The 25680-nt window shown below is 46.9% G+C and overlaps 1 protein-coding gene across 1 annotated transcript in view; it reads right to left on the bottom strand.

Moving 5' to 3' along the window:
• LOC106895511 (rho GTPase-activating protein 20-like) overlaps positions 1-1482 on the bottom strand; it is a 31945-nt gene extending 30463 nt beyond the window's left edge. Inside the window, exon 1 of the mRNA XM_014954946.1 lies at positions 1363-1482. The gene's annotated coding sequence lies outside the window, so the exon portion shown is untranslated. The remainder of the gene's footprint in view (positions 1-1362) is intronic.
• Positions 1483-25680: the final 24198 nt, after the last annotated feature.

Genomic DNA, 25680 nt, shown 5'->3' with positions numbered 1-25680 from the left:
TCAGAACTCCTCGCTGCAGAGATTTTTCACGTTATTTCCCTTCCGGCCCAGCCCAAAGTGGGTCCACAGCTCCACACACACACACCTGCGGACACCCACCACCAACTCCCCCCCATCCCCTTTGGCCACCCTTCCATTTGGCAGCCGGGCTGAGGAAACCAGAGACACCTTCCTCCCCGCCTGGCAGCCGCTTTCTCCCCAAAACTTGCCCAAGGACCTCCGGATCCGGCTCCGCGGACCCTCCGGTATCCCCGGCTCCACCGACACGGGGTCACCGACGGCGGGGGGGGAACAGGAGACACCCCCTCCCCGAAACGCATCACCCGGGGGTGTTAGGGGGGGACCGGCAGGAGACACCCCCTCCCCGAAACGCACTCCCCGGAGGTCAGCAGGAGACACTCTTGTCCCGAAATGCACCCCTTAGGAGAGGGGGGGTGAACAGGAGACACCCCCTCCCCGAAACGCATCACCCAGGGGGGTCCCGCATCAGACTCCCCATCCCCGAAACGCATCACCCAGGGGGATCCGGCAGAAGACACCCCTGTCCCGAAATGCATCCCCGGGGGATCCGGCAGGAGAGACCCCCTCCCCGAACGGGCTGAGGAAACCAGAGACACCTTCCTCCCCGCCTGGCAGCCGCTTTCTCCCCAAAACTTGCCCAAGGACCTCCGGATCCGGCTCCGCGGACCCTCCGGTATCCCCGGCTCCACCGACACGGGGTCACCGACGGCGGGGGGGGAACAGGAGACACCCCCTCCCCGAAACGCATCACCCGGGGGGGTCGGGCAGAAAACACCCCTTCCCCGAAACGCATCATCCGAGGGCGTAGGGAGGGACCGGCAGGAGACAACCCCTCCCCAAAACGCATCCCCGGGGGATCCGGCAGGAGAGACCCCCTCCCCGAAACGCACTCCCCGGAGGTCAGCAGGAGACACTCCGGTCCCGAAATGCACCCCTTGGCGGGGCGGGTAGACGGGGGGTAAACGGGAGACCCCCCCTCCCCGAAACGCACTCCCCGGAGGTCAGCAGGAGACACTCCGGTCCCGAAATGCACCCCTTGGCGGGGCGGGTAGACGGGGGGTAAACGGGAGACCCCCCCTCCCCGAAACGCATCACCCGGGGGGGTCGGGCAGAAAACACCCCTTCCCCGAAACGCATCATCCGAGGGCGTAGGGAGGGACCGGCAGGAGACAACCCCTCCCCAAAACGCATCCCCGGGGGATCCGGCAGGAGAGACCCCCTCCCCGAAACGCATCACCCGGGGGGGGTCCAGCAGAAGACACCCCTGTCCCGAAACGCACTCCCGGCAGTCACCGGCAGCAGACACCCCCTCCCCCCGGTAGAAAGGGCCTCGGTACTCGCCTGGCTCCGCGCGGAGCTCGGGGCGCGGCCCCGCTGTCATGCCCGCGGCCGGGGCGCGGCGGGGCTCATGGTCGGCGGCGACCGGCGAGTGGGACTCGGCGCGGCGCGAGGCGCGGGGCCACCTTCCTCCCCGCCTGGCAGCCGCTTTCTCCCCAAAACTTGCCCAAGGACCTCCGGATCCGGCTCCGCGGACCCTCCGGTATCCCCGGCTCCACCGACACGGGGTCACCGACGGCGGGGGGGGAACAGGAGACACCCCCTCCCCGAAACGCATCACCCGGGGGTGTTAGGGGGGGACCGGCAGGAGACACCCCCTCCCCGAAACGCACTCCCCGGAGGTCAGCAGGAGACACTCTTGTCCCGAAATGCACCCCTTAGGAGAGGGGGGTTCGGCGCCAGCCATTGGCTGGGTGCGGGGCTGGGCGGGGCCGAGCGGCAGCGCCCCCTGTCGGCGCGGGCAGAGCACGGCAGAGCCGCGGGCCCCGCTGCTGGTCGGGGGGGAGCCGGTGGAGGCGGGAGAGAGGGACGGGGGGCACGGAGAATGGGGGGAAAGGACAGGAAATGGTTGAAAATGAGCGTTTCCGTGCAGGGTTTGAGCAGGGGTTGGTGGAGGCTGGGGAACTACAAAGCAAAGCGGATCTGGCGTGACCCCGGCCCTGGAGGGGTTCAAGGCCGGGTTGGACTGGGCCTTGAGCAACCTGGTCTGGTGGGAGGTGTCCCTGCCCAGGGCAGGGGGGTTGAAAATTGATGATCTTTAAGGTTCCTTCCAACCCAAACCGTTCTATGAGTCTATAAGGGGGCTCGGTAGGTTTGTTCACCACCCCTAGTGGTGCAGAGCCTCACTTTCCATGGTGGGCATTGCCCAAGAGCACAGTGGGGGACTCAGAATGGGGAAAGAGCTATCCAGAAAATCATGCTAAAAGACAGCTTTTCTGGGCAAACCGAGTGGAAAAGCCAAAACCTGACAGTACCCGAGACAGTCACGCTCTTGTTCTGGAAAGCAGTTGCTCCTGCAAGTCAGGGCACCTGAGCAAGACGGCATGAAAATAACTTTACAAGGTGTCATTCGCTGTTCCCTCACCACTTCTTTCCTTCACCCTCAGCTCCAGATCTCCTGCCTCAGCTATCTGCAATGTACGTGCCCACCCAGTTTTCCAGCTTCTCCTAAAAGTGATCGTCTTCCCACTTTGCCTATGCTGACCCGTGTCATTCCTTACACCTATTGCCATAGGGAGCTCCAAAAAATCTCGTCCAGTTTAGCAGTCCATCCATTCCTTTGGGAGAAAGGCTCCGGTTACAGCAGAGTGGCACACATCAGAGTATTTGGGACCATCAATTGTCACCTCATGATCTTTTCCTGATCTTCACTCTTCCTCCTTCCAGCTTCCTCATCTCCTTCATTTCAAAAGTCCCCCTTTTCCTGCATCTTTTCTCCAACTAAACTGCAGATGTTTTGGGGGAGAGACCACAACGTCCTCAGAATCTGTCTCCAACTAAACTGCAGCTATTTTGGGGGAGAGACCACAACGTCCTCAGAATTCTGAGGGACAGGACAAGAGGAAATGGGCACAAACTTGAACATAAGAAGTTTCATCTAAACATGAGGAGGAACCTCTTTCCTGTGAGGGTGGCAGAGCCCTGGCAGAGGCTGCCCAGGGAGGTGGTGGAGTCTCCTTTTCTGGAGACATTCCAAAAATGCCTGGACACGTTTCTGTGCAACCTGCTCTGGGTGGACCTGCTTTGGCAGGGGGTTGGACTAGGTGATCTCCAGAGGTCCCTTCCAGCCCCATATCATTCTGTGGTTCTGTGTGACTCTGGCTACAATCTGTTATGATGCAAATATGAATATAATGGTGAGAAATTTTCCAATGGAACTTCCCCCCCACCCCCAGTGGAAAGAGCTGAATGGTTCATATTTGGGGGAAACCTGTTTGTTCTGGCAAATCTTCTGATGGAACTCAGGCCAAAGCCCACTGCAGGAAGGTCTCGGCATGGACTAGTTTACTGCCAACACAGCTCAGTACACGTTCTCAGCTGAAAACTTTGTTTTTTGAGAGCTTATGGGTACATACCAGCTCAGTTATCTGGATCTGGTCAGATGCCGGAGGTCTTGTGAGTGGGGCTACTACTTTCAAGGGAGGCATCTGATGTCTGGAATCTGGGTTGGAAGACTAAGGGTCTGTGATGATGATGTCTACAGGATGGACTTGTCTGTGTGGTGGGAGTCCTGATGGCTTACAGAAATGGACACAAATACTGCCAGATTAACCAGGAGCTGCTGCTCTTGGTGTCCTTGGGTTCTTGGCCATTACAGAAATGGACACAAATACTGCCAGATTGACCAGGAGCTGCCGCTCTTTGGCGTCCTTGGGTTCTTGGCCGGGTAGAAATTCCGTACATTAATTCCACAATTCTACCATGATTGCTGGACAGAAATGACTATGGAAAGCAATTAAAGCATGCACTGACAAGGTACATTCCTCTCTGAAATTATTCCTACGACTCCCCCTGTATTGACAAACCCCATGATTGCAGCATATTTTGTGGGATCACAAATAACCTGCTGTGGCAGTCACCCAACTTTCCACTCCTCAGTGCCCTTCATGGAGAACTTGGTACCCATTTTCCCTCCCTGCTGTGTGACCCATATGCCATGATGACAACACTCTGGTACAGCTCATGGAAAAGAAACCCGGTGAGTCTTAAAGGGAGTGAAAGAGAAAAGACGTTTAGTAATGCAGATTCTTGTTTTGGAAAGATTTCCAGATTAGCCTATTGATTTTTCCTTTCTAATTAGCATGAGATGAATATTTGTGGGAAGCCATCATTTATCACCAGTTTTGCTATATCTTTCAGCTCTTTTTGTGTGCACCAACAAAGTCTGTATTGTTCCCTGTTGTATCCCTCTCACTAAATACCTGCTTTGAACATTTTGTCATTTATTGACTATGAGCTTTTTACCTTCATCTTTTTTTTCTAATTTTTATTTTTTTAATTTTAAGCAACTCTTCCTGCATCGTGGAAGGCAGCAGGCAGATGACCTTGCAAGGGGAACTTGTGGTGCACCCACAATGCAGATCGAACACGTGACCTTCTCCTGTATCATCCCCCTTTAATCCTTGATCCGGGAGGAGAGTCACTATCTCATTTGGGGAAAGGCTCGCTTACCATCCTTACTGTATTTGTTTGACCTCTTCCTTCATCTTCCTGGCAGGAAGCCAGTTAATGGCAATTGTGCTCATAGATTTTATCATGAAGCTATTTGTTAGTGTTACTGTAAAGTACAGGGCTGAAATTTTTTGGAAGAGCCGCCTAAGCAGGGGCTTAAGTGCCACTGAAAGTTAAGAGTTACTGGGAAGCTGAAGCCAGTAGGCACTCTGTTTTAGTTCTCACTCCAAGATTTTTAAAGCTCCTCTCATGGGAATGTTTTGCCATCGTAAACAGAGTTGAGAGGTATGTAAATGCCCTCCGACATTAACCCAAACTCCTTGCTGTCCTCCTTTACTGGCGCTGCTTAAAGTGGAATCTGCTTGGGTGGCTGTCTCATGGGCTGAACTATCTGGGGGCATTCATCATGGAGATGATGTGAAAAGCAATAGGGGCCAAATGTATTCTCTCCCTGTTCCCCCTCCTTTTTTTTTTTTTTGGTGTTGTTGTGTAGGAAGTTTCCTTCAGAAAGTTTTCTATCTGTATGGCAGGGAAATTTTGTCTCTGTGGGGAAGTCTATTTCTGTTGAGAAAGAAGCCACTTCAGAGACTATTCCAAGGTAAACACGTACCAAGGGTGGATGCTTTCACAGTTCCGTCACTTTGAGAAATATCTGTGCTATAAAATCCTCTCTGGAGATGTGCTGAAAAGAATACATGACACGGGGAGAATGAACTCCAATCTATGCTAAGATATTTTCATCTCTTTCACATTATAGGTTTAGTCCTGCAAACAAGTCCTTAAAGCATTAAATAAACTGAAGCCACATCTCAGTCACATGGACTGTCTTGGAAAGTCAAGTGATTTTTTTTAAATTATAAGGAAATATGAGGAATGGCTTATTTGCCACCTGGCACACTGTGGTCTGATCTTTGCATACAGTATTTGAAAAATTGTCATTTTTCAGTAATGGCATCTCCTCTGTCTCTAAATAACCCTTACAAATATTTTTGAGCAGAAGATACCCAAGAGACAGTTTTGGAAAATGAATCAATAGACACCCCCCACTTCCCCAAGAAATGAGTATGTGGTTTGTCTCTAAAAAGGCAAAATAAAGCAGCCAGCCCCCACCCCAGCATTCATTCATGGAGTATTACAAACCACGCAGTCCCTTCCCATCAGCTCTCATTCTCCTGGGAAATACCTCAAGAAGGTACAAACGGGCCAGACAAATTAAGATGGCAAACAACACTAGTGCTTATTAGTGCTTTTTGTTCACATTTTTCCGTGTCTGGTGAAGTGGTTCCGCAATCCTGATATGGCTCTGCCCACCGTCTTGTTATAGCAACAATACCGTAAGCAAAACGGCACAGCCTTTTCCAAAGGAGCTCTCCAGATAAAATTCCTTGACCTTTTCTTCCCAAAGTGTTATTACTTCTTTCCTAATCTAGCGAGCAGAAAAAGTTTCCCTTGCAGTTGCAAGTTCCTGTGAATTCTGAGTTTAGTAACCCTCATTATATTAATTTAAAAATGCTTTAGAGCATCTAAACTTATTACACTTGCACTGGTAGCTTGCTGGAGCTCGGCTATGTTTCTTTATATCTCCATTGCATGGGCATGGGGTTTCAGGATATCTGTGTTTTATAGATCAGCAAAATGCATCCATAACCAAGACAACATTTCTCCTAAAGTTTTGAGCAAACTTAGAGAGGATCCTCTTCCCTTTGCTTTGCCTCCTGCCCAAGAAACATCCATGAATAATCATTTTCTGAAGAGCAGTTAATCTTCATAAGAAAGAGCTCAGAAATAACCTGCTGTTTTCTCAAACTAGTTTGTTTTATGGTATCGCAGCAGCCATGCAGAGGATCAGAAATGGAGAAAGGAAATAGTTGTATCACGCTAAGGTACAAATGCTGAGGCACTCTCTCTCCAAGGAGCAGAATTAGTGATGTGGAATTTTGGAAGGTCATCTCTGCTGGGGTTGTCTCTGCTTGTGAATTTCTTGCCCCACCCCATCATCTGCCTGTCTTTCTGAATCACTCTGCAATGTTGGTCGTTCTTTTTTTTTTTTCCCTTTTTGAAATGTGAATACACATCAAGTATTTTTTAAAGATACAACTGCTCCAAGGCAGCCAAATTGGCTGCAAGCCTGGATATTATAGGGAGGAATTCAGTCTTGGAAATCTGACAGCATCAATGGTCTTTCAGTCCCTGGTGTCTTTCAAAGGGGCGCTGAATGTCAGCGCTCCACTGAAACAGCCTTCTCTCGTAGGGAAGCCCATTTGCAAAAAAGATCAAAACCAACTTGTTCCAACTGTAGCCCTTAGAGTAAGTTTTTTAAGAGTCCTTAAAAAAAAGAACCCGACACCCCCCAAAAATAAAACCCCAACAGCTGGAAATTTGTTTTCAAAAGGATATTCAAGATAAATTCCTTGGCAACTTTTATTCCAAAACATTGCACTTTGGAAAGATGCAAACTGCACATTATCACAGGGGAGGCATCACAGACGGACCCAATTCCACACCTCTGGCCCCATCTACATTAGAAAATAAAGAGTCAGCCAAGGGATTCCGCTCCAATGCAGTTGTTTCCTTTGCTGGTTATGGATTTGTTTCAAAACATAGTGCAGTCCAGCCCTCATCCTCCTGTGCAGGCAGGGAAGGGCTTGGAATACTTCCCTTGTTTATGGGACACAGCTGAAGGCTTTGCTTTGCTGCTGTCAGATCTCCTTGACCCTGTTGCATGAGCAGCAGCGATGAGGTCTCTGTCTGACAGGAGCGATTCAAACAGACACAGGCCAGTGCTGAACAGAAGAAAATTTCTCAACAGATGGAAATATTTTGTTTTAATTTTTTTCGAGTTGTTATTTGATAGCACAGATAAACTATTTGAAATAGTCTGCCAACACACAGGATCAACAAATAAGTCCACTGTACTCCTGGGTTTGCTTTCCATACTGCAGTGCTGCAGAAATACGACATGACTCACAATTTGCCACGCTGCTGATGTTGCTACCTACATTTGTAATGTCCAGCTGTCCTAATTAGATGTTTGCTGAACAAATGTAGGGGTCAGCTAAGAAACTTTTCTATGTCAGGCACTGCGCTGTCAGTGAGCTGAAAACCAGAGAGGTTCCTCCTTTCCTTCAAGCATTAAGTCATAGGCTGTGGCTGAGAGCAGGAAATTGGGTTAGCCAGGGCACGGATCAGATCTGTACAAAAATCTGTGTTCCTGTGCCGTGAATTTTGATGATAACCTTTGATGTGTGAAGGCTAGCCCATCACATCCTCCCTACACAATGTCATTTAACATGGTTGCCCGGGCTGAATCTTGTTCTCAAGCCAAAGGTTGAGCTGGCCCCTGCTATAGAAAGAATACATCCTATAGGCATTGTGTACTCCTCTCCCTGATTTACATCGTGTTTCCTTTAGCAGGGCTTGCTGGCATCCTGTTTGCCTAGTTCCTTTGTCTGCTGTAGCTTCATTCTGGGCTGAAAATACCATAAGGATGTCTGTACAGTGATTTGGCATGTCTGAAGAGCATGAAGGCTACTAAAAGAAATATGTTTCCAAATGGCAGATACTCCTTTTTCTTTCCTTCCTCAGGGCAGAAAGTCAGTTTTATAACAGCCCTTCTTGTCACAGTCCTCTTAACCAACACTTCAGGTATGCATTTCCCATGCAGTTTCCAGTCATTGCCCTTTCTTACCCTCAGCCTGATGAGCCTTCCCTCTCATGACTGACTTGCTGCTTTGTGAAAGGTCTTTTGCCCAATTAGTGACAGGTTCCTTCTCGATTTGGCTAGTATTCATTAGAGTGGGGTGTCGCACAATTTTGCTGCTAGGCCAGGAGAAAAATGTGTCTATACTGTATATAATGTCCTCCCACAGGTACCCTACCCCTACCCCTTCCTAGCGTGAACACAACCAGACAATATAGAGATCTTTTAAAACCACCTCTAACTTGGAGTTGTGCTCCTGTTTGCAATATAAACTCACAATATGTCTTGCCATGCCATTAATAAAACAAACAGGATTAGAAAACACCTCACTCGTGCTCATTGGCCAAGAAGTTGCTGCTTTTGGAATCTCATAATGCATTTCCATGCACATGACCCTAGTCAATTCCAGTGTGGTTAAACCTTCATTTAGCTGTAAGAGTAGCTGAACATACCCATGCAAAAATCCACGACCTGCTGAAATCAGTAGGATAAGTCATTGGTTGTTCCCTGTTCCTTTGTTTCAGTGAAATGTTAATCACCCAAATAAACCCAGTGAGATTTGGGCCATGATTTTAAGAAATGTGATTAATTAGGTTTTGCCTTGGTTCTGTTTCATAGAGTCCTGCAGACTCAGGAGAGAAAGCCATGAGATTAGAAAAGCTGTATTTTTTGTTTTGCAGGGATGTGGAAGAGACTGGAAAGGGAAAGAACTGGAGAACGGGTCTTTAGATCTTTAAAAGTGATAGTATGAGGAAGGCTCTCTTCCCATGCCTGTTCTTCTTATTGCCTGTCTGGAACTAGCTTGATACAAAGCTGGTTTAAAAGTGCAGGAATAGATCTATCTTACATTGTGACTGCTTTTTCTCAAGTAGAATAAAAGATGAAAACTTAGGGCTTGATTCCCAACTGAAACGAGCATCTCTCCAGCACTCAGTTCTCACACATTGATTCTTGTTGAGTGCGGCTGAAATGCAGGAGTTGCCTAGATGCTGGGAGACCTGTGACTTTCTTTGATTCTTGAATAAAGAACAGGTCGTCTGAGAATTCCAGTTTGTGAAGCTGATGTTGAAGTCTTCTTCATGCAAACTATCCCAGCAGAAACCCTGAAGCAACAACGACTTGGCCCATAAGACGGAGGAGAGCAAGCTTTGTTAAGGTCCATTACATAACTCTAACAGATGCCCTAAAGCATACTCAGGGGGAATTTTCAGGCACTGGTAATAATTTCACCTCAGGTTCCACCCTCCTCCTGTCTCAGTGTAATGTAACATGCATCACAGCTAGAGATTTAGTGGCCTTGGATTAAGTCCTGTTTCCAGACCTGGTCCTGAGCACTGCCTTTCATCTCTCCTCACTGGAGGCCTGTTGAAAAAAGTTCAGCCTCAGTATTTTTACAGAGGGGAGGACTGCACACTGGGGGTCTGGGTTTGCTTCTTTTCACTTTCCTTGAACTTCAAAATACCTACTGAGATTCTGTTCCCAGTTTCAAAACAAAACAACCTCTCTTAAGAGAGACCAAGCATGGGAAATGTGAGGTCAAATAATACTCAATGGGAGCATCTTAAGCAAACTCAGGATGACAGTACATGTTGTGCAACCTTACCTTGGTGGTGGCTGGTGTCTGCCACAATAGCACACAGAAATATGTGTCACTTTTTGAGAGAAAACACACTGAATGTTAGGAAGGTTAAGCTCACTATTCGCCAGAGCTTTTGAAAAATAGTTTAAACAGGTGATTAAAGCTATGCTTTTTCTAAAATAGGTTAGAAACGAGTTGCTATGATTGTTAGAGTATGCTGGTATGTTCCACCTACTTAAAGCTGGTTTGTTTAATTCGGGGGATATCATCACACGCTGTCAGTGCCCACAAGAGGCTGGAGTCAGAGATGTGCACTGCTTGGTCTGCACTTTCAGGGAATTGCTGCAAACCTACATGTGCTAAAAAGGGTCTCTAAGTTGACCATCTGTGAATTACCCCCAATACCTTCCTAGGCTGTTCTCACCTCATGGTGATCATGATGCCTGGAGGTCCCTGGGCTGCATCTGACCCTGGCTACGTACCTGGGCCTGAGCCTGGCCTGGCCTGTGGGCTGACCCCGCTGTGGCCTGGCTCACTGCCCACCATGGCTGGGCCTCTCGGCTGGGCCTGGTTGCCCTCCTAGCCTGCTGGGGTGGTGGGAAAGGCCTTGCCCTGCCGGGCACGGTGCTGCTTGGCTGCTGGTCCTCTACTTGGTGACCCTGAAACCTCTAGAGATCTAAAACCTCTGGGGCCAAGCTGTCCTGGCTCCTCTGTGCTCTCCACCTGGTGGGGAGAAACATGGTGGCACCCATGGCCTCCTGTTGCCACAGGGCCTGGTGAGATCCAAACTCACTTGCCCTGCCTCAGCACACATCGGCTCAGTGAGCAGGACCAGGCACACAGAGAGAACAATGCTGGTGGCAGCAATGGCTGTGGTTTGGTTTCTCCAAGTCCTTTGGGGGACACAGGGCAGGTGGAAGTCTCAAGCCCCACATGCTGGCTGCAGTGTCCCAAGCACTGTCTGTGTCCTTTTCAGTGGCTGTGAAGCCACCTACAATTTTATCCCGCGGTCTAAACATGTCTCTCATCATTAATAGACATTAGAGCTCCTCCCTATGCTCATATCAGTTCATGGTGACTGGTTCTTAGTGACTGGCCATTTATGGGAAAATATGTGCTTTTGAGAGTATGAGCTTTTGCCATGGTAGTGCTCTGCCCACACAGACAGGGCTGTTCTTCTTGCCAGCTTCCAGCCTTGGCCCTGTGTACATGATTAAGCCTTTGGAAAAGAAAGAGGCGATCGGCGCATCCTGTGTGTGTTTGGAGAGGAATGCACAGCAGCTTGTGAAAATGATTTATTGCACGTGTCGAGTACCAAGAATGTCAGGCAGGCTCAGCACTGAGGGCTCCCTGTGGGATCAACCTGTGCTCTCCTTGTAGTCATTGCTGGAAGCAGTTCTGAGCAACCAAATACTTGCCAATAGCATCATATAGTCATAGCTGAGAGGAGCACAATGTTCAGAAAAACCTTAGGATTTCCATTATTTTCCATCCACTCTTTTCAGCTTCTAGGACCAGATTCTTTTGAGGCTCTGATTAGCTTCCTTCCAGCTCCTCTCTTTGCTGTTTTCATACTGCTGCAGTTTCAGTTCCTTATTTTGTCACCTGTAGGGTGAAACTGCCTCAATATTATGATATCTTAGAAAAGTGTATAGAAAAGGCAGCCAGGCTGTTCTCAGAGATGCAGAGTGGTAGGATGCCAGGCAAGAGATTTGAGCTGCCAAACATGAAACTCTGATTAGATATAAAGAATATTTTTTTCACTGTAAGGTTATGTAAAACACAGACAAGGTGATCCAAAGTGGTTGTGGAGTGTCCATCCCTGGAGATGTTCAAAGCTTTACTGAACAAGGTCCTCAGCGACCTGATCTAGCTGTATCTACTTTGAGTGGCAGCTGGACTAGATGACCTCCAGAGGTCCCTAACAAGCTAAATTATTCTATGGTTCTGTGACATTGTGGCAATATTTCACACTGGATCAACTCCAGGATCAGGTCCTAGTGTTCATCAAGAGATTTAGCTTCCATTGAGTATTGCATTTTCTGAGCCTCACCATTTGTTCTATTTCTCCCATTGATACTAGATAAAAATCTGTGCTTCTGTAGGGTTGTTTGCTCTTAATTGTGCAGCCATTTCAAACTTCCTGAGCTACGAACACAGAAATCAGAAGGGGAATACAGATATGGGTATCTGCATTCCTCACAATTTGGGGATGCACAAAGCAAGCATTTCGGTTCATGTTCATGCTTAGAAGTATGTAAATGTGACCTTGGAAATATGCAAACATAGCCGTTACTGATACCCGTGTCTGCCATGGTTGGTACAAGAGGGACAAAACAGTGAGTGAAGTCAGCAATCTGTACTGCAGTTTGAATATTAAGTACTAAGACTAGCTGTTAGAGTACCATTTTGTCTGAAGAGGACTAGGATTTTAATTTCAAGTTTGGTTTGCCTTCTGCTCAACTAATGGACGATATCTTTAAGTACAGACTTGTAGCTTTCAGTATGTGTTTCTCCTTACTGTCTGCAGATGGGTGGGAGCAGATGAGCTGGGCATGGCCTGTGGACCTCAGGATCTATGGTCAGCCTGGAAAACTGAGCTCCCAGGAACATCTTCCTTCTTATTGGAAGTGGATTAATTTTGAGGAGCACAGCGAAGTTCAGATGGCTTACCCAGAACTGATTTTAACCTGAAATAAGAGAAATAAAAACTGAGAATAGTCCCCCATCTGGGTCCAGGACCATGAACTGTAGAGGTTCAGAGAGCTGTACTGCACAGCACGGGTTACAAGCTGATGTATACTCTGAGCTCTTTCGCATTTGAGCTGTGTGTTGGGGCACCTGAGCTGTGTGATAAATAGCAACGACAGGTTGACTATGACTGCAGAACCCCTATTTTCTATGAGGAGCATATGTGTGTTAATGTGAGACACATGATGTGCGTTTGCGACTGTATGCAGCATGTGAGTTTGGACACGTTTGTTTACAGATGGTTTTGGCCCACTTAAAATATCTTTGGCAAGAGGCAGTCCTGTGAATTTGAACCAAGCCAAACACACCTCTGAGGTCATTGCTGCCATGAGATCACCACCTAGGCAAAATGTTCAGGACCTTTGAAGACTCCATTTGTGTTTTTTTAACATTTTCCCTCCAATTTGAAGCTGATCCAGGGCAATAACAATCCACCAAGGGAACAAAGAGAAACCCTTTGCAAACCGTAATAGCGAGGCGTGGAGTTCACATGCAGGGGCTAAGACAGAGTGTGTGTTGCTGTGGTCTGATTTTTCAGAAAGACTCTGCACTCATGATGTCAGTGAAAATATCAGATTACCGTGATCCTCTGGAATTTTGAGTACAGTCTCCTACTAGGTTGCTATTTCTATGTTTTCACTCTCTGCAGAATATTTATAATAACCTTGGTTATTTTTTTTCTCTATTTTGGCTTCAAATAAGTTAATTATATTTATCAATCTACTTAGCTCATGCCAACTGTTGTTCAAGAACCTGGCTTAGAGTGGGGGTCCAATCTCAAACATCAGATGTTAGCACCCCAGGGTGCTGGGGCTCAGCTGCATCCTGGTCCAAGCCATGTGAGCTGGAGCAGTCTCCAACCCAAGCCAATTGCTTTTTTTTTTGAAACCAGAAGGAACAAAGACTTGAACTCCAAAGCGTCAAAGTCATAGGGAAGAGTGTGGTTGGAACGTTACTGCAATGAAGGAGGAAGCTTTTGTTTTCCCTGTGGTAACACTGATAGATGTGAATACATTTGGTAAGAAGAAAATGGCTCATTGATTCAAAAATCAGGAGAAACATTTCTGGAGAGGTTGTTCCATAATGATCCTCAAACCACCAGCACTACAGCAACTCTGAAGTCTCTCTGTTTGCTCAAAAGAGCTTTGAAAAGATGCAATGTTTATTTATTTGAAGGGATGGACAGCTCTTGCTGAACTTTGGCAGCCTCCCCAGGCTGTAATACCACAGTTTTTCTGCTTCAGAAAAGGACGCTGGATATAGAGTGTTAACAGGGTGAAATAACGGTGCAGTCCATGGGACTGGAAAAGGCGGTCAGAGTATCCGGGATGGGGTGTTCTGTTTGGCAGCAGGCGCTGCATCCACCTCTGTGCCACCCACAGACATTCTGCCTCACATCTCCCCTTTGCCATCCTCTCGCACACACCCTCTGCTCGTGGCCCTTTTCAAGCAGAGTCTCTCTTTACAGCCGTACCCAGCCTCTTTCGTCCTGCTCCCACTCCCTGGCCACCACCCACCCACCCACCCACCCTCTCTCAAATACTTTCTTCCCCTCTGGTTTTCATGCAGACGCCTCCTCTCCGTACCCTGTCTCGCACAACATCCCCTCTTGCCCGACACACAGACACCCTCCCTCTCCAGAGCATATGCGGAGCAGAGGCATTTCCTTTTATTGTCCTATACCGCCCCTGCAACCCCACCCATCTCCCGTTTATTCACTGCAATAACACATTTGGAGTGGAAGTAGTCCTGCTGAGAGCAGCCACACAAGCGAGGCAGAAGAGCCAAGTCTTCGCCCAAAATTGCTCCTACTTGTAGACTACTGCTTCCTGCCTGTGCGCCCAGAGGAAGAGGCATGCTCAGGCTTGGGAGGTGTGGTGGCGAGATGTCCTTTGCTGCTCAAGGACTGTGAAAATGTTTGCAAACCCCCTCTCTTCTTTGCCAGGACAAAACTGGCACGGGCAGCTTCAACAGTGAGTTTTCCAGCACACACTTTCCTGTGATATCTACCTTACCTGCAAAAACACATGAGTGTGGAGGGGAACAGGACAGCACGGGAGTGTCTTTGTGGGTGGTAAAGCACTTGATGTCCACATTGAGGGTGATGGTAAAAGGGCTGGAGAGAACCCAGCCTTTTTCTCTACTCCACCACCACAACAAAAGAGTGCCAACTCCACACAGAGCCCAACTGAATGTGTCACAAAGCACTTAAGACCTAGTGCTCCTTGCTTTAGTGTTTGTGTATTTTATAACCAAGGTGCACCTTGCCGTTGAAGGATCAGTGATGCTCTACAGGGTCCAAGGACCCACTGAAATCTGTGCTTCATCATGTTGGGGGCTGTATACACCGGTAGTGAAATACAGACCCCAACCCAAAGACTTCAGACTCCAGCATGGCAAGACCAAGAGATGCCCTGGTGGCACAGTCACTGTGAGCTGGCTTGCACGGCCACTTAACAGGGCCTGATCTCAGAGCAACATATATATGCTTTTTTTCTGGATGAAGTTGAGTTGGGGTAAGATCTCCCAAACCCTGTGTTAGGACTGCTTAGAAATACAGAAGAAAAATAAGTGCAGCAGGGAAGCTGCAGAATCTGAAGACAACACATGTCTGTCTCACCAGCCTCTTCCCCTCCTCATTTGGCCTGACACATTTGGTAAGGGATTAACTGCCAGATGAGATAAAAAAAAGCCGATGCACCCCCCCCACACACACACCCCCCTTCATCTTCCTTTCATTGTTTACAGCCCTTCCTAAATTTGGGGACAGCATCAGCAGGAGCAAAAAGCATGGAATGAAACCAGCCCCACTTCTTGATGTGCTGCGACTGCCTGAGAGTGATGAGGACAATAGGCATGTGGCAAACCTGATTGTTGCCTGGAGATGGTTTTAATAGAGAAACTTGGCGTCAGGATCACTTCTGGGACATTAACATCTCTTTGAGCTGCCTGTGGCAATGAAAGATGAAAAGGGGCTGGTGGGTGGTGGGGAGGGCAGAAGGAGAAGGAGGAGTGGTCATGAACTTTGAGAGATGCCTGATGCCGTTTTCTGGAAATGCCTGACAACCCCAGTCCAGTTAGAACTGCTGACTGTCTTTGCCAGGGACTGTCATTGCCAGAAATTCATTCAAAATTTAATTAATTAGGAGCTTAATTACCTGTGGGTTGCATGTTAAATGAAACCCTGTTAGCAAGGACTTTTCCCATATAAATAGCTGAAAGGCCAACATTTGAGAGGCCAAAAATAATGAATCTCATGAAAAACTTCAAGTACTCAGATGTAAAACCTCCCAGTGCCTAGACCTTATTTCAACTTGCCAGACTTTCCTTCCTGCTCCATTATTTGAGGGGTTAATAAACGTAGCTCTGAACAAAGAAAGTGTTAAGAAAAGTTGCTCTTGCAGCATTTCCGGCCATAGTAACAGCAGGAAACCTTCAAAAACTCATGGCCAAGCTTTTGACTCTCATGAGCTTTTTTGTCCAGTTCTTCACACTTACATCTTTGCAAAGGTCTGGAGTTGGCCGTGGAGTAGCTTCATCTTCAGATAAAGCTCCCTCTGGCTCCCTCCTAGGATTCAACTCTACCAAAATTCAACCAAAAGCCCTCTCCAAGGCTATTGGTTTGTCTTTTGTCTAGGAGGACATCTCAGCTTTGCTGAGAGCTGTTCCACTTTGTGTAAATAATGAAATGCTTATTAAAATGGCTGTCCATTTTTTATATCATCTTTAGTATTAAAAATGTAGCTATAAAAGGTCACAGGAACTCTCTTTTTAAGTGTGGAGACATGCAAGTCCACTGGCCTTGGAGTCTGACTGGGTATAATTCCGTTAAAATTCATCAAAAGCATGATTTCCAGGTGAATTTGAGATTTCTGTTTTGTATTATAATGGAATTGTGTGTTTTTCGTGCTCACAATAAGCAAAGCTATCTCTTTACAGCCCCTCCTATCTCACTTAAAGATATATTTAGGCTTTATTGTAAAGTGCTTTGCAATTCTTGGGTGAAAAGTTCACAGTACCAAGTATCACACTGCTACTAATATCAGTTTGGTCCCCTAACCAGGATGTTGTGATGTGCATATTTGAGTGGATAATCTTATCATGAGGATGAACTGGTCCCAATCTTTTTTTTTGGCATGTTTGACTCCAGACTTCCCTTCAACATCTGACATATGGGTTTTATTGTTCAACTGACTTTCTTCTTGTACAAACATCCTGACTGGAGCACATGCAAAGGGAGGAGGGGAGACATTCCACCCCATACATGTTTGAGTTCCTCTGTCTTCTTGCTATGTGGTCCCAGGAACACATGGAGGTCCCTGCATACTTATAAGCTCTTCGTTTCCCAGTTTCCAAGGACAGATGGGACGTTCTGATGTTTTGTGACACTTTTACCTCTGGGCCCTGAACTTGTTACAAACTGGGCTGAGATGTCCTCACCATAGCAGTGTGCACCTATGGAGTGGCACCAGAAACAATGGGAGAACTGGTTCTGGCAAGACACTTCTCTTGCACTGGTCTGTCATAGAATGTTTTTCTAGTCATCTGTGCATTAGATCTTGTAATATGCATCTCGGTTACAGTTATGGCGAAGCTGATGGATTCATTGGTTAAGATCATGTTCAGTGGACTTGGTCTTTTGTGCCCCCGTTAGCTAAAGAAATTGTCAGATGATCCCATCTGGTTTCAACATCACCTTTATCATCAATCAGTTTATTAATAATTGGATTGTTGTAATACCACAATGTCAAATTTTACATAAGCACAAAGCAAGAGATGGTCCCTTTTAATCTCATACAAGACAAAGAGGAGGAGCAGAAGAAACAGAGTTCATTCAGTTCATGGACAATCTGTTTCTTTTTTTATTCTTTTTGGAAAAAATGCTCCAAACTGTGTACAATCAAGAACATGAGTTTGGCAGGAATATATGAAGTGGGTTAGTTTTCTGCCAATACAAAGGAAGTAGGAGAAGGTCTCCACTTTTCAGCAGAAGGTCTTGTCTGAGATTGTAAAGTATTGTTATAAATACATTTTTTCTTTTTTTTTTTCCAGAGGACAATAAGATCCATGATCCACAGGGCAAGAGAATTCTTGTTTCTCTTTCAGTCACAATCTGCTAGGTTAGTTATTATGTCAAATAAGAGATGAACTAGATTATATCCTTTTCTGAAATGAAAACAGTGTTAAGATCTACCTGTTCAACCCAGACCTTCATGTGTTTAAAACCTGTAGAAACTTCATTACCTTAAAATGACAAAAGCCCAGAAAAGACTGGCTGAATCTTTTCCAAAGATTAAGAAAAATTTAACGTATTTGTGTTTATAGTAAAAGCTTTGTTTTACTACAAAACAAAGCTAAGAATACATTTGCGGTCTCTAAGGAACAATAGACAAGGTCCTCTTTACCATTTAAAAAAGACAAGCTCTGTGGGATATCTGTTAGGTGTCTCTGCATGAAATGGTTCTCTGCTGGTTTCTTTCATCTGAGTCTCACTGAAGTTTCCTGAGGAGTAAGACCCATGGAGAGAGAATATTCAATTTATCGGTTTTGGCCATGTTTTCTGTTGTACTACGATTTCAGAACATTTAATCTCCATAAAGAAGCCTGTTCTGCTTTACTGCCTAAGTGCTCCAAGAGCAGGTCCCATACAGGCTATACTACAGAATATCGCTGATGTGGCAAAATGGACGCATCTTGGCAAGTGCAATTGGTTCGACGGTTATTGCTCATGTCGCTTTGACAGTCAGGGTCTGCATTTATGCCCGTTGTAGCTGCGTTGCCACAAAAAACACAAGCACAAGAACTGGAAACCATTCAAATCCTGGTGGAAATACAGCATATGCAAACTTCAGTCGCCTTCCTCCTAGCATCTAGTTCTCACTGCTTCTGTGAGACAGGTCTACCTAAACTGATGTGGTGCAGGAGGCGGGTGGGAAGGCCAGTGCTGACATGGGTAATCCTAAGGAAAAGCTATATGGTCCTTGAACCTGGACCAGGTGTGGACACGTCACCATAGATAAGCAAACTCCTTTGTAATGGCAGACAGCCAGTGAGCTCATTTACACACTGTCCCATGTTCAAATTCAGGGACAGATAAAGATCATGGAGCTCTGTTCTCCAAGCAGATATAAAGGCAGCACTTTCTAGAGAGTCCTACTTGGCCTGTGCCCGTGAAACAGGTAGCGCAGTGTTTATTTGAAAGGATCTGGATTATTGTTCTAATTTTACAAAGGGATTTTGTTACTCCTGATATATTACTATATAAGCTCTGAGGATGCTAAGGCTCTTCCTGGCACTCATGGCAGCAATTACAGTGGAAGGATACATCAGGAGATGTCTTCTCATGTGTTGAAGACTGAAAATGTGGACTATGGAACATATCTGCCTGAGATTAATGATCATGCCCATATCTACCACAGGGCTAAGATCTTGATGTAAATTTTTTTCCTTTTGAGTTCTGTCCCCCATGAAAGAGCGCAGTGATATTCAATGCTACTGATTTAGAAGCTAAAAAAACAAAATTAAAACAAAAGGTTGCTGCCAAAAATTAATTGTTAAAAATATTCATAGTCTAAATGTTTTGGCAAAAGCCTTTCTTACTACTCATTGGCCATTCAAGCTGTTGAAAAAGTTGTCCTGGAAATGAATGTGTTTAGGATTAGCAGCAATAACTGCTTAACGGGCATCCTTTGTATCTCCCAACAGCCAGTGGGGTTTTTTTCCAACTGGGAAAGGTCACATTGCTGGTAAATGGTTCTCAGAACACAGCTGCAATGGTCTGGTGTACAGTTGGAGTGACACCATTGATGCGCTCTGCTTTTCATGTGGTCCAGATGTTTTGCAACATCAGGCTGCTGCTAGCAATGATTGGGGGACTGCAGCAGTTTTTCCAGGAAGCATTTTAAGAGCTAGTACCTAAAAACTCGCAACATGTGCTGCAATGGCTGTGACACCTCACATATATCACCGCCTAAGGATGGTCTCTGAAGCCCAGCTCCACCACCAAATGCTTTCCAGTGTCAACTGGCGCCAGCTACGTTCTGCCCTTGCATGTGCAGATTCATCACGCGGCTCTACTGACTGAGCCACCTCATTACAAGTTCATCAAGCCTGAATTTCAATTAGTAACAACCACCGTTGCGGAATATCAGGCAAGGGGTAACAGGGTTGCTGGTTTCCAAGCTATGTACAAGCCTACAACAAATTTTCTAATCAAATGTAGCCTACAAGACAGCAAGAGACGCACATGACCCTCTGGGTCACTAACTGACCTGGGTCATTCCTTAGTACAAGGATTCTCCTCTACCTCCCAAAACTTCCACATGCTAAAAGCCCTGATGATTCCTTGCTCAACAGCCAGCAAACTCAGCCTCTTTTGGATAATGTCTGAGATGGCACCAAGATGGACAATTTCTGTTCTGCACCTGCAGAATAAAATGTGCAACCCCATGAACAGTCAGGGAGGCTGCGGGATGTGCACGGATGCAAGAGGTATGTGGCGTGGTGATGGTTGTTTCTGCTGTTTTTCTAGCTCAGAAATGGGCTGGGTTTCCTGAGCCTCTTGCTTTAAGCAGTCAGCAATTTATTTCCAAGCGTCGTCATTGATTCCAGCTGGAAACCTGCTGGCATGGCAGCCCATGAAAAAGTAATTTCACAGCTGTCCAGCAGTCTCTTCCAGGAGAGAGAGGTAAGTGATGGCTGGGATAAAAATCATCCTTTAGATCCCTTAACTCTGTGAATTCAGCCAGCTTACGTTCTAGAGGGTTAATGAATTGAGAAGGCTAAAATGATGTTTGCGTGGGCATGTCAAATGGCTGGAATGTGACAATATTCTAGTGGAAAATAGCACTGTTGAAGCAAAAAACATAAGCATAGCAAGTCAGACTGAAGTCAATCATTTGAATGACATTTGTGATGGAGACCTTTGGTTCATCCCCATCACACGATACCTTTGCAAGTCCTAGGGCAGCAACATCAGCCCCTGTGGCAACTTGTGTGGAGACTTTGGCCCTGCAGTCCTTGCCTGGCAATTCACCCCAGTACAGAATGGGTCTTCCTCCCAGAGCTGAGCGGGGATGTGCAGTCACTGCACACTTAACCAATCTGTCCCTCCCAGCTTTACCCTTTTACTGGTGGGTAAAAGGGGTCTTGAACAGGTTTATTTCCCATCTGCTGGAAGAATTTCTGAGTTGGCACTGCAAAGCTTTGCCAGGATCAAACCATGAAGCCTGAGGACTTCCACACTGTGCATTTTTGGACACTTTAAGTCTTGAGATAGATGGGTATTTCTAAGAAATTCCAAGTTTCTTTGAGACAACAAGGAAAATGCATCAGGAAGGTTTGAAGGCAGAGAGGGAAAATATGTCGGTCCTGTGCCGATTCAATGCGATTAATGGATTCTCCTGGAATAGTTTTCCAAGATCTGTTGTGCTACAGGAGAGGTGGGGATAGACTCTTGCAGGAATAAATGTGAAGCAGTTATAAAAATACTTCTTACTGTCAGTCTTAGGCACTACTTGTAGCACCTATGTTCCAAACAGCACTTTTCATCAAACCTTTGAGGAGGCAAGAAGGCGGCACTTCATCAAGCAAGGTGGCCAAGGCCCAAGGAGCTGAAATGCCAGGGGGTGGTCACAAAGGAAGCCAGGGGCAGGTTCCCAGGGCAGTGATGCTTTCCTTGGGCAGATAAGGAGGCATCCACTACACAGGCTCATTTGTGGTCCACAGCACACAGGCGCACACCCATGCTGCCCTGCCTTCAAGCAGCTACCTGCAAGTGACCCAGGTGCCCAGTCCTCCCTGAAAAAGCTTATTTAACATCCAGGCAGGAGAGCACAGGGAAGGCATGGAAAGGAATACAGCGAAGCCAGGCTTTCAGCTTTCCACCCTTTAAAGGATGAAAACATAAGGGAAGGTGTCAGAAGTCAATTTGCTTTGGCAGAGAGAAGGGGAAAAAAAAAAAAAACCCTCTGTGGCCTGGCTGGGAGCCAGAGGATTTGTGCCGGCTACAGCCAGGATGACGCTGTGGACCGAAGGAACAGAAAAACACTTGTGCCTGTGTCTCTGGTCCCGGTGATGGGGCTCTCGGTGCGGCTGGGGAGGGTTGAAGGTGGTGCTGGTGTGGGGGCATCGCAGGAGAAGGACGCACCAGCTTGTGGTGTCACTGGCCCGTGTCCTGCTGCCCGGCTGCACAGGGAATTCCTTTCCCCTTGCTTCAGGATGTGTGTGTGTACCAGACTCTGTGTGTGTGTGTAGGGGGGGGAATGGGGAGGGGAGAAGAAAAAAAAGACACCATTCAGTTAAGTAACCTCGTTGGCATTAACCTTTACCTTCCTGGCTTTTGCTGCCCAGCTGGACAAAGGAGCTCTCTGAGGGATGGCTAGGGGAAAATCCCATTCCTCCACGCAGGGAAGCACACAGACCTCTTTGGATGGAAGCTCTTAGTAAGCCCTTTCTTAGTTTATGTCCACTCCCCAGTTTCAATCTGTTTCTGAATTTCCACACTCTGGGTAGTCCTGAAAATGCCTGAACACCACATGGGAGGCTCGTCTGAGGGGCTTCCCAGTCTCACCCAGTGAAACTCGCCATCCTGGAGGAGACAGTCAAGGTCTTCATCTAAACTGGAAGTGAAAGGTGTTTCTGTCCAGGCTCCTTAATCAGTAACATATGATCACGGTGCTGAGAGTTCAGTCTATGCCAACCCCTCCCCACCCCAAACCTCCAGCAAAAATTCCAGCTCTTCTCACTGACATATCTGTCTTCAGCCGATTTTATTTCAGTGGGGTGATGGAGACCAGCATATAAAAGAGGATAGATCTTATTTTAGAGGAGGTGGAAATCCTTCTCTCATCTAACAAGCTGGAGAAGGCATCTCCCAACTTGCAGTTCTTGTTTTTGGGTCCTACATATGGAAATTGTTACTCTGAGTTATTACAAATAATTACTTAGTGACACTGGAATTCCTCGGCAGGGTATCACGCCCATGTTAACGCTCCTTCCACCATGCTGCGCTGAACTGGTTGTGTTGAGGACATCACTCAGGCATGACCGGTCTCCTGTCGGAAGGTTTTGCCTGCTGTCTGCAGCCTGTGATTGCTGTTTTGAGGAAATGGGCTGTATGCAGGAGCGTTAGTCACGGTGCTTTGAATTGGGTGGAGGAGTTTTGCAAAGCTTAGAAGCATCACTGGGGACTGGATTGGCCAAAGTGTGATCAAAGTGTTTCCCTCAACCGGCTCCTGCCTTGGACAGTCGCTTGTTGGGGTGGTAAAAACCTCTCATGGCAAAATAATAGATGTTTAGAAACAGTCCTATCTCCTTCCAAAAACCTGCTAATTTGCCTGTGACCTCACTCACTGTAGAAGAGCATGGAAGAGTTCCAAGAATTTAATCTCACCTTCTAAAACCATTGTCCTGCAGCCTTCCAAAGGTGGAGTGGCTTTGAGGGCTCTCCGGGAAGCCAGAAATCCCCAGATGATTTCTGCAAAGATGCAGAAATGCCCATGTATAAATGATTCCCATCACCCCTCCTCGAATGGTGAGGCCCATTGGACTATCAGGAAACAAAAGTCCATCCCTGTCAAGTCTCGGGGCACCCTGAGGCACAGAATCTGCTTATCAGACAGGTAACAGCATCAGGGCTAATGAGCAACGTAACTGAGTTTGTGGCAAGATCATCGTGTTGACACCCTTCCTCATCCCATCGGCATTTGGACAGAAGGAGCAGGTCTTCCATATTCCCAAGGATTTTATAGGATCATTGTGGGACACCGTAGAGTTAATAGACATTAGTTAGGAATAAAACAATCTCAGCAATGGATTTTTGTGGCTCCCGTGACAAATTAACAAAAACGATAACATATTTGTTTCTGTTTCCTTACTTTTTTGCACCAAGGCCAAATCCTTTCAGAACTGAAACGAAGTGAAACCAACACAAATTTATTTTTAGTCTGATTTGTTTACAGTTAAAGGCAAACAAAAAAACCCCAACCCTATCATATGTTTCTATTTTTTTCAAATTAACCTTAGGTAGCTTGAAACTAAACCATTCAAAATTCAAAAACTTTTGACTCCTCACAAAACCTTTTTCAGGTTTTCTGGATAAATAAATTGGATACAGATGGCTTTAATTGCTGGGAATATTGGGGCATTTGGTTAGAACAAGCGTTCCAAGTTTGCTCAGGATTGCTGATTCCTTCTGCCTGTCTTCAGCAAACTGATGCTTGCTGATAAAGGAGGAAAAGAGAGGAGAAAAAAAGAAATGAACTCCAAGGACTTTGGCTTCCATTTGTCCTTTAGGACTTTGGCTGGAGATGCTCAGCACCTTGGTGAATATAGTTCCCATCTTGTGCTTGGAAAGGAATGGTGAGGAGGGGAAAAGCAGAGCTCAGGGGCTCAGCACTGAGAGGGTAGCTCCAACAGGAGCAAAGTTTGTTCAAGTGACAAGAGGACATGAGAATCTTTCTCAGACCCTTCCACCCGCCATCCCTGAGTTGATGGGTGTGAGCATTCAGACATCTGACTGCAGTGTGTGCATGGGTGTGGGGGCACCGGGGAGGGGGAAACTTCTGAGGAGAAGCAAATGTTTATTCTGTTCTGTTGTTTAAAGCCCATCCATCGGTTCACGCTGGACAGCCGAGGCTGCCTACAAGGCTGGGAAGGGAGACAGTATTGCCCAAGGAATTGCTGGGGAACAATGGAAGGAAATACGGGCTCAGGGAATGACACGGATGGGGGGGTTGTGGGGAGAGGATGTGAGCAGGACGCTGCTGGGGGAGCGGATGTGAGAAACCGCGCACCGCTGCTGGGCCCAGCTTTGTGCCTCAAGGTTCTGCTGTCTCAACAACCTCCAGATAGATTGTGAGGGCCATATCCAGGTGCTCTCCCAGCACAGAGCTCCCAGAGCAGCTTATTCACAAGGGGGACAGTGGGATCCCATCCCTGCTGACCCGTCCTCCAGTTACACTGCCAGCATTGATGTGCCTCTGGGAGAAGGTACCCACTCTCTGCAACAGAGAGCAGTTTCTCCTGTGCTCCAAAATAAGCGTGAGATACGTGCTTTACTGGATCCAGTTCTGCAAAGCCCTCCTGAAGAAACCATCCATTTCCAGGTTGCCTGGGCCTGCTGATGATGTGTTGACACGAACGATGGCACACAGACTGAGAAGGCAAGGCTCTGGGCAGCAAAGGCATGAGGTGGGCATCACACTGCCTTGTCCTCACGGGTTGCTTGAGAAAGATGGGCATCCTGGGTTCTTCTCCAGCTCCTGCCTGTGGTTTGCACTTGACCTCAGGGAATACACTCGTCTGCCTATTTCCTCATCTGCCACTTGGAGGAAATGGCACTCACCCGCCCTCTCGAAGGATGATTCACATCTCTATCAGTCTCAAAAAATGAGATAACATGTTATTCACTGCTTCCTCTGGAAGAAGGAGCTATGGCCATCAGTTTATGGGCCAACAGCACATCTGTTCTCTACCTTTCGCCCTGCAGACTTTGCTACTGGGAAATGCCCAGTGCTGATGTTTTCTATGAAAGCTCCAGCAAGGTTTCCTGAGCTTGGAGCATGGTGGGAGCATCTCTAGGAGTGACAGGAGAAGATGCCGCCTGCAGAGTTTCTTCTCCAGTTGAATCAGTCATTTTCCACTATGATTCCATTCATCAAAAACATAAATAAACAGAAAAGGATAATAAAAACCCCTCAGAAATGAGGGGTTGGAATAGCCACCATGATTTTGGCCTGTGTTCCTGACGGAAAGGCTTATGCTAACAGATCAAGGTAGAAGTTGAACATATGGGTTTCCAGTTTAGGGTTGGTCCAGCTTCAATATGTCTATGAAAGAGAAAAACTTTGTTCCCGAGCCCAAAGCAATCTGGCCAGATTAGGAATTGCTACTGCATTTCTAGGAAGTGCAAAGGAGAATGAATAAATCTTCAGCACTTGAAAGTACATACAAGTGTGGTTCAGTGTATGAATATGAAAACAATCTTAATTGTATGAGAAATGTCAAAATGTTTATAAACTTCCAGTGAAGTGACATGAATCCTACTGGAGAAGTCTCAGATTCTCCTGTACCCTTAGTAAAGATATGTTAGGCTAAACAAATCAGTAAAGAAGGCACA

This window comes from Calidris pugnax, unplaced genomic scaffold, assembly GCF_001431845.1.
Source record: "Calidris pugnax isolate Ruff unplaced genomic scaffold, ASM143184v1 scaffold38, whole genome shotgun sequence".
In the NCBI taxonomy this organism is placed as follows: domain Eukaryota; kingdom Metazoa; phylum Chordata; class Aves; order Charadriiformes; family Scolopacidae; genus Calidris; species Calidris pugnax.
Note: the sequence above shows the minus strand (reverse complement) of the source record. Positions and strands in the feature narration are given on the sequence as shown.